Raw genomic sequence first — 9616 nt, forward strand, 5'->3', positions numbered from 1 at the left:
AAAAAAAAAAGAATTTAAGCCACAATAATAGTTTTATATTAGTAGTTCCTTAGGTTTTGTAAAGCTATTGTTTTATTTTTATTTATGTGTATGTATGAGTGGTTGCTACGTATGTGCAGTTACCTGCAGACCAGGAGAGACTGTTGGGTTCTCTGAGGCTATGGTTACAGGGGATTGAGTAATACCCTGATATGAGTATTAAGAACCAAATTCAGGTCCTCTTCAAGAGTTTATGACTACCGAACCATCTCTCCAGCCTTCAGGTCTTTTGAATGTATAGGGAAAATCAATCCATCTTAACCTGTCTCAAAATCCCAACACTCACAGAGATGAAGGCAAGATGGCTTCAGGTTTGAAAACCAGCATAGGCTACCCAGTGAGATAGCCTATCTCCCCACCCCAACACACACACTCATACATGTCCAACTACTGGGATAAGAGTTATTAATACTATCTGTTTTCCCAAGAGCCTAAGCTACACCCTATGCACCTGAGCATCCAACAGCTTTATTGTCAAGATAGCAAATTCCCTTTCCTTGTCGTTTCAGAACCTTCTCCTATCCTAATCCTGTGGGGTTTGGATGGCTTGAGGTATCTGGTGGTGTACTAAGTATATATCTTACTGGGGTTTTTTGCTGTTATTGTTAACATAGTAATTTCTTGAAAAGTGAATAAATAACAGTTGTTCATAGGGAGAAAATTCTATCAATTCTATATATTTCTAACTTAATGGCTGAAAGATGACTTTGTAGGGAAGTTTTTACCTGTATCTTTCACTTCCTGTTTTCAGTCACTGATTTCCTTTTCCTTTCTTCCTTTACCCTTCTACTTCTTTTTGTCTTAAAATAATCCTCTGGAATAGGCAATCTTTTTGCTTCCTTTTTACAACTAAAATAACTGATACTCTTAGATTTAGGTATCCATAGGGCATACATACTTTGGAGGATTATTCATGTTTTTTTCATCATGGAGAAAATAGGGAAAAGATAAGTAATATCTATTACAAAATACTAAATAAAAACAAAAGGTTTCACATTAAACAGATGAGTTTGAAATATCAGATATTGATACATGCCATTATAAAATTTGAAAAAGGCACATTGAAGCAAATAAATGATAGTGACCAGAGTAAACTTAAGTGGATGTGATCAAGAAAGGCCTCTTTGAAATCGTGATAGCTAAGCAGACCTGAGAAGCCAACCATGGTCTTGCAAGTGGCTCAGTGGATAAAAAAGCACTTGGTACTCTACCCTAGCAACCTGAGTTCTATCCTCAGAACCCAAATAAAAAGAGAACCAGCTCCGTAAGCATGCTGTGGCATGCATACAAACAAATAATAAACAAACAGTGATAAATAAATAAATGTGCAGTGGCCTGTACATTTGTAGACAAAGGAGAACATACAAATTCAAAATTAGTAATGAGCTTGGAATATTTGAAAGATATAATTTCAGTAAGCAAAAACTTATGGAAGGGAGGGGAATGATGGTGGAATTAGAGTAAGAAGTAGGATAGGGAGTAGGTAATGTCTGGGGTACTCAGCTATGACAGGAGGGAGGCATTATCCTAAGTTCATTGTAAGCCAAGTAGAAGGCTTTTAACAGAGCACAGTGTTCAGACTTTTAAAAAGTATATTCCTGAGCCAGGCATAGTGGCACATATCTTTAATCCAAGTACTCAGGAGGCAGAGACAGAAGGATCTCTACAAGTTCAAAGCCAATTTAGTCTACATAAAGAGTTCTAGAATAACCAGGCCATATAGGAAGACCCTATCTCAAATAACCAACCCCCTCAAATAAATAATTTTTTTATAAACACACACACACAAATACACACACATACATATATATACATACATACATATATATATGTATATATGTGTGTGTGTATATACGTATATACATATGTATACATAAATATACATGTATATATAATGTGCTATACAGATAAGGGGAGCAGAATGGAAGTAGAAAACGAGTTAGGCTACTCAGAAATCCAGTAGAGCATTAAAGAATTTTGTTGAAGTGATGGTAAATGTTAACTATTTTTAAAGTGTACTTTATTTTTAAAATTAAAGAATAAGTCATTTGGTATAATATCTCCTTTTTGCTTTGAGTTTTAAAGGATAATTTTACTGGGAATAGAATTATTGCTTAACATTTTTATTGCTATGAATGTTTTGTAGCCTTCCAGTCTTTGTTATTTATGATGTGAAGTTAGCATTTAGTCCATCATTGTCTTCCTGAATGTGATGAGTTCTTTTCCTCTTAATTGCTATCAAAATTCTTTTTATTCATTGTGTCTCTTACTTGTTAACTTGCCCACAAACACTGGCTCTCAGCTGTTTGACTGTTGTGTGTATGGCTATGTATTACTTTGTATCATCTGACTGGGCCTTTATAGAATTTATCTTCAGTAGATTAGTTAATTTGGGGAAGGTTTCAGGCATTATCTCTTCAAATACTTTTCTGTTCCTTAGATTTTTTCACCCCTCTTTTAAAATTTTGAAGATAACATAAATTGAAATCACTAGTGTTATTCTGGTCTCAATAACTTTTTTTTTCTCTGATTGTCTTTCTCTCTACTCTGGTTTCTCTATTAAAATTTCCAAATCTATTACTCAGGAACTGAAACAGGAAGATTGTAAGTTCGAAGACAACCTAGACTATTAAAAATGCTGTTTATTGATTAATTAATTAATTTCTGTTATCTGACTTGTACTCAGTTTTTCCTTATGTCACTAGAAAGAGTCTTGGAGATCTTTCATGAGGCAATGTTCAGTTCTTTGTGTCTCAAAGAACTGAGCAAAACACAGAGAAGCAGTAATGAATGCCACAGAGTTAGTGAGAATGAAAGCCAAGCACATGCTGCAGAGTGGAATGGGCTTCAGAAAGCACATGCTCAGGAGCTCCTGTTTTTACAAGACTTTTAGTTACAAAGGGTAAAGGAGAGATTCCCTGGAGGGATTAGACCCTTCTTTGACTAACATGGATGATTAGCATCTCTTGATTATATAATATCATGCTTTCCACACATGATCTATTCTGTAATTTTTTTTTTTAAATAGTCACCTGCTTTTGATGCAGTCCAAACGCATGAGCTTTTAAGTGGTTGTGATGTCCCAAAGGTCCCATTGGGAAAACTATATCTTTAGAGTAGTCTCCCCTAGGTATTATTTCCTAGCCATAGTCAGATTCTTTTTCCTACTTGTTAGAGAGAGGGTTTGTACAACTTAAGGAACTGTCTGAGGCAGTCCAGGGGGCAGTTACTTGACCCTAGAGTTAAGCTTCCTATAAACCATAGCCATGTGCATCTGACTCTTCCCTCCTGCTTCATTTAGACACAGTCAGCCTCATTTTGATAGTTTTACTATCAAACCAGATGAAATGGGGTCATGGTAATAGACTCAAGCAAAAATAATAGGGACTTTGATAGTTATTGATGAAAGTTCAGGTGTTTCTACTAACATAAGTACTTCTTTTTTGTATTGTTTTCCTTTGATCAGTTGTCAGGTGCACACTACAGCTCTCTTAGACTGTTTTGTGTCATTTTGTGAATGTTTTAAAGAAGCATTGCAAACATCTCTTTTGGTTGGTTTGTGTTTGAGTTTGGTTTTCTTTTGTTTTGTTTTATTGTTGCTTGAAACAGGGTTTCTCTGCAGCTCTGGCTGTCCTGGAACTCTGTCTGTAAAACATGCTGGCCTCGAACTCAGAGATGCATATCTGTGTCTCTGTCTACCAAGTGTTGGAATTAAAGGCCAGTGACACTACCACGTAGCCTTGTCAACATCTTAACCTTACTTTTCCTATTTCAGAATTCTCATAATAATTTAACATATTTACTTGTAAAATTGTATACTTTAGCATTTTTATCTTTGAATCATTTTTATTTTGAATCTGTTTTTGGCTTCAGGTAAATGAGTATCCGTTCCCAGCACCATTCATTAAGAATCCTCTAGCTTATCAAAAATCACAATGTAAAGGTCTTTTTCTAGACTCTCTTCCTCTCCCCATCAATGTCTCGTCTACTATCACTTATATGAGATCTGGAAAATAGTTCTATAAACAACTCTTTTTTTTGTCATTTCCATTGAAGTTTTAGAATTACTTTGTCAATTTCTATTTTTAGAAAAAAGTTATTGATATTTTTTATTGGGACTGCAGTGACTATCACAGTCTTCCTCTATGAGATGAGGTTTTCACTGTTATAGTTGAAACTTCCATATTTTCTCTTCAATATACCTTTGAAGTTTTCTCTGTAAATTTCATACGGATTCTTTTTTAAATACTAAAATTTTTAAAGTTTTAGATACTGTTGTGGGTAGTAATTAAATTTTTTTGTTATCCAGTGCTTTACTGCCCATATTTATATTGATCTTTTGTCCTGTAGACTCATTGTTTACCAACTAAATATAGTGATTATATTTTTATTTTATGTATATGAATGTTTGTCTGCAAATATGTAAAGACATTGTGTATATATGGTGCCTGGAGAAACTAGGAGAAGATGTTGGATTCCCTGGAGCTCGAGTTACAGGATTGGTAAGCCAACATGTGACTGATGGGAACCAAATCTGGGTCCTTTGTAAGAGCAGCCAGTACTCTTAACTGTCCAGCCCTGTAAATACAATAATTTTATAGAGAGGCCTAATACTTTCTGCCTACTTAAATATTATTAATGAATAATACTTTAATCCCTTTCAATTCATCAAAGATTCTTAAATTGATTTTCCTATCTCAAAAATGAAGAGTTCACAGGGGAAAAAAAACTGTTTTCCTCTAAGCCCATCTTCTTCCTACTTGTCAGCAGTTGTACCAGAGTTCTCTTCCAGAAACAATAGGTGCTCTCAAGTCTTCTCAGACCCCACCATGCTTTACATCCTCAGCAAAGAGATTCTTCCTAAGTGTTCTTTATTTGTACTGCAATGTCTGACATTGGCTTTTGTATTAGATTCTTTGTGGGCAGAGTTCTTCCAAGAGTCATTCTTTATAGGGTTGGGGAAACCATAATTATCTATGAGAATAGAAAGTGGGAAGAAAGCCTTTATTTTTGTCTTAGTAATGTACTACCTTTTGTCATTGCTCCTGCCTAGCCATCACAATAACCAGTCAATAAAAAGCAAAATATAACAAAATTGAATGTAACAAAGAGTAATGATGTCTTGTGGGAATCTCTGTTGTGAGTCAGCCATTGTACAAAGCATTTGCCTTTTTCCTTTGTGTCAAGATCACTGTTATAAATTATTCTTACCTGGCTAGAGAGGTGACTTAGCAGTTAAAAAGCAGTGACTACTCTTCCAGAGGTCTTAGTTCAATTCCTAGCAACCACATGGTAGCTTACAACCATCTGTAATAGGATATGATGCCCTCTTCTGATGTATGTGAAGACAGCTACTATGTACTCATATATATATAAAATAAATGATTTTTTTTTAAAAATTATTCTTCTCAACATATTTTTTTGCTTACAGCATTTATCTTCATCATGTATATAATTTTGTTTATTGTCTAGTTTTGTTTGACTAAAGTATAAATAGTACCTAGAATATGCTAAATACTTAACTCTGGATGCATGAATGATTTTATTTAAATTTGAAACTTTTATGTGTGTTTCATGATTATTTTAAATGAGGAGAGAATCAACTTATTGTTCTAAATTGCTAGATGGACTAAAAGTGATCTGGAACACTACACGATAAGAACATGCTTTCTAAGCCGGGCGGTGGTGGTGCACGCCTTTAATCCCAGCACTTGGGAGGCAGAGGCAGGCGGATTTCTGAGTTTGAGGCCAGCCTGGTCTACAGAGTGAGTTCCAGGTCAGCCAGGGCTAAACAGAGAAATCCTGTTTCAAAAAAACAAAAAAAAAACAAAAACAAAAAACAAAGAACATGCTTTATGAGAACCAGACTGATACTCTAAAAGAGATTACATACTTCTAACAGAAAGTTTAAGTAGCTCACTGTAGTGTTTCCTGTTCTTACCAATGTATATATCATTAAAGAAATATATGTACAGTGTGGCCCATTTGACAAAGTGCCTTTTCTTCTCTGTTGGTGGAAGCATTCTATACTGAATGCTAAATGCTAACCAAGGTCAGCACGCTAACTCAGACTTAGCTAACCCTAAATCTACATTTTAGAGTATCTAAATAAAAATAATTTGGCTTTAAATAAATGTTTGTGGTTGGAAGATAAGGTTTATTTTGTGATATAACAGCAGGGTAATAGTAAAGACTTTCTAATTTTCTGTGATGTTTTATTTAGTCCTTAAAAATTCCATGTTGCTTGTTTCTTTCCTATAATTTTCTTTTAATTTTTTATTAACTTACCCAACTTTTTTAAAGAATTAAACAGATAAACAAATAAAACTAATGAAAAACCCAAAATATATTTGAGACTACATTCATAAATGTGAGCTTTCCTCAAGTACGGGGAATGTCCTCAACAATCGCTCTAATTTTTTTCTTTCTTACTAAAATCTATTCATCGTTAGATATAGAACTTTCACAGAATCCACTTAGAATCCCATTAGAGTCCTATCTTGGAATATGAATTTGCTAGCATTCACATTGCAGCACCTTGGGATTCCTAGCTCTACAATTTCTTGATACATGGTTGGAGTAAATTGAAAGGAGTTTCTTGCTTTTGTTTTGTTTTCATTTTTACATAGGGTTAGAGTCCATGATAACAGCAAAAAATCAGATGAAAGCTCCTTTTTTCCTTCTTCTTCTTCTTTTTTTTTCCAGACAGGGTTTTTCTATATAACCCTGGCTATCCTGGAACTCACTCTGTAGACCAGGCTGGCCTCGAACTCAGAAATCTGCCTGCCTCTGCCTCCCAAGGGAGAGGCAGTCATTACCCCCTCCCAGTCTACCCTCCCACAGTTCTTCATTCCATTCCTCCTGCCCCATATATCCAAGAAGATGTCGTCATTTCCCCCATCCCACCCTCCCCACTGCCCTCTCCCCTGCTGCCCTGCTAAGCCTCCCCACTCACTGAAGCCTCAAGTCTCTCGAGGGTTAGGTGCATCATCTCTCACTGAGGCCAGACCAGGCAGTCCTCTGCTGTGTATAGGGGCTGGGGTGCAGGGAGCACCGGACCAGCTAGTGTATGTATGCTGCCTGCTTGGTAGCTCAGTGTCTGGGTTAGTTAAGACTGCTGATGTTCCTATGGGGTCGCTCTCAATCCTCAACTTCTTCCAGCCTTTCCCTAATTCAACTACTACAGGGGTCCCCAGCTTCTGTCCATTGGTTAGGTGTAAGTATCTGCTTCTGTCTCAGTCAGCTGCTTGTTGGGCCTCTGGGGAAGGGGGGGCGCCATGCTTCTCTCTTGTCTATAAGCAAACCATAGCATAATAGTGTTAGTCAGGCATTGGAGCCTCCCTTTGAGATGGATCCCAAGTTGGCTGGGTCACTGGACCTCCTTTTCCTCAGGCTCTTCTCCATTTTTGTTCCTGCAGTTCTTTTAGACAGCAACAATTCTGGGTCAGAGTTTTTAACTATGGGATGGCAACTCCATTCTTATTAAATTTCAATGTAAGTTAACTACTAAGTATGAATGGATAAAAGCTTTTATGATTATAAGCAGGAACCCTTTTCCTCTTTTCATATTGTTTTCTATCAGTTATTACCCAGTCTATTCAACTAGGTAATATGTGAGACTCACCTTAACTTGAAAGCATTTTCATAGCTTTGTTTTAAGAACATCTTTTTAAAAGTGAAAACTTAAGCCTAGGGATAAAGGGATGTTGGTGTGGGTTATTGTTTCTAAAATGTGATCTTTTAAAGTTTGGTTAAGGTCTATTAAATATGAAGACACATCTGCTCAACCCTGTTAAAAATTATGATTGGTGTGTTTTTTGTAAGATTTTTATTTTAAGTATATGATGCTGCCCATTAAACAGTTACTGCATTCTCCTCACAGCCTCTGGGGGGTGGGGGCAGTCAATAACTTGCCTGAGTCTCTTGTGGATGGTTTCTTTTACTTAGAGCAGTGGTTCTCAGTCTGTGTGGGTCTCAACTCCCACAGGGGTCACATGTCAGATAACCTGCATATCAGATATCTATATTACAATTCACAACAGTAGCAACATTACAGTTATGAAGTAGCAATAAAAATAATTCTATGGTTGGGTCATCACAACATGAGGAACTGTACTAGAGTCAGAGTATTAGTAATGTTGAGAACACTGACTTAGAATAAGGTTCTTAAGGTAGAAGCAAGCTGATCTCTTTACTTAGTAAGATCCTATCTCAGAAACATACACAGTTCTTAAGTGTATACCGTCAGTTTTTTCTCTACTGCTGTGAAAATGGACCACCATTATCCTTTACTTCATAAATTTAGCCAATGTGGCTTTTAACAACTAGTGCATCTTAAAATGATTATCTTCACATTTAAATTTGCACAAAGTATATTAAATAATATGATGTTTAACATGCTTGCCACATTATACTCTTGCCTTGATAATCTAGGATAAGAGTCTTTCCATGAGTCAACCGTCATTGTTTTGGAAGCCAACATTTGGCAGTGAGTGACACAAATATCTAAAACCAGAAAACTGTGGCGATCTCAGACTGAAGTCAAATGCCATTAATACACACTTGGGTCATTTTGTTTCCATTTTCTTCATAGAGTTTGATATGACCAGTTTTTAATATTATTCTGTATTCCTTTTGTGTGCTAAACACCAATTGCAAATAAAGAAATAATAGAGCATTTACAAGTTTTTATTGCTTAAAGTAGGAAAGAAAAGTTTTGTTTTGTTTTTTTCAAAAGATATTCATTTATTTTATATATAAGAGTACACTGTAGCTACACTAGAAGACACACACTAGGAGAGGGCATCAAATCTCATTACACATGGTTGCGAACCACTATGTGGTTGCTGGGAATTGAACTCAAGCCCTCTGGAACGTAGTCACTGTTCTTAACTACTGGACCACTCTCTAGCTTCTGAGATATATCTTTTCTTAATGATCAAAGATTGTGATTTTAGCTTTTGTTCTCAATTTATATCCATAATATTATGTATGTTTTATTTTTACAGTGTAGCCTCACTAGGTTCAGGATGATAGGCACTTTGGGGGTTGAATGAGAACTATAGTATTTAATAAAATAATATAAGGAACCAAATTTAATAAATTAAAGAAGGGAAAGGTTGGAAGCAGGAAAGCCAGTTAGTTAGATAAGTATTGTCTTAGGTCTGTAGGAGCAAAAAGAAATTGTGGTGCTCATCAGTATTGTGATGTATTCAAGTACTGTATAATGTACAAAACACAGCATAGCCAGATAATTCTCTTGCAAAATTTGTGAAACACAGCAAAACCCAAAACATATATTCTGAGTAAGTGAACTTTTTTTGTTGATGGTAGTGAAAGAAAAAGCTAAAAACGTAGACTACTGTGACAGTGAAAACAAAGATACTGAAGACTATGGGAAAAAAATGTTTGTGCTCTCAGTAGAGGATTAATGTGGAATTCACTGTGAAGAGTAGAGTTAAGCAGACTCCAAAACCACATGTTGTGGGAACTTAGAAAAGGCAGCAATCTGTATCAAGTTTGAAGAAGAGGACTTTATGTTACTCTTTCTCTGAGATGAATGCTTTTCCAAATTATC

The 9616-nt window shown here is 35.8% G+C and overlaps 1 protein-coding gene across 4 annotated transcripts in view; it reads left to right on the forward strand.

The window, feature by feature from the left end:
• Rfx7 (regulatory factor X7) overlaps positions 1–9616 on the forward strand; it is an 89120-nt gene that overhangs the window by 41441 nt on the left and 38063 nt on the right. The gene's annotated exons all lie outside the window — the stretch shown is intronic.

The sequence above is a fragment of the Mastomys coucha genome, unplaced genomic scaffold, assembly GCF_008632895.1.
Source record: "Mastomys coucha isolate ucsf_1 unplaced genomic scaffold, UCSF_Mcou_1 pScaffold23, whole genome shotgun sequence".
NCBI classification, from domain to species: domain Eukaryota; kingdom Metazoa; phylum Chordata; class Mammalia; order Rodentia; family Muridae; genus Mastomys; species Mastomys coucha.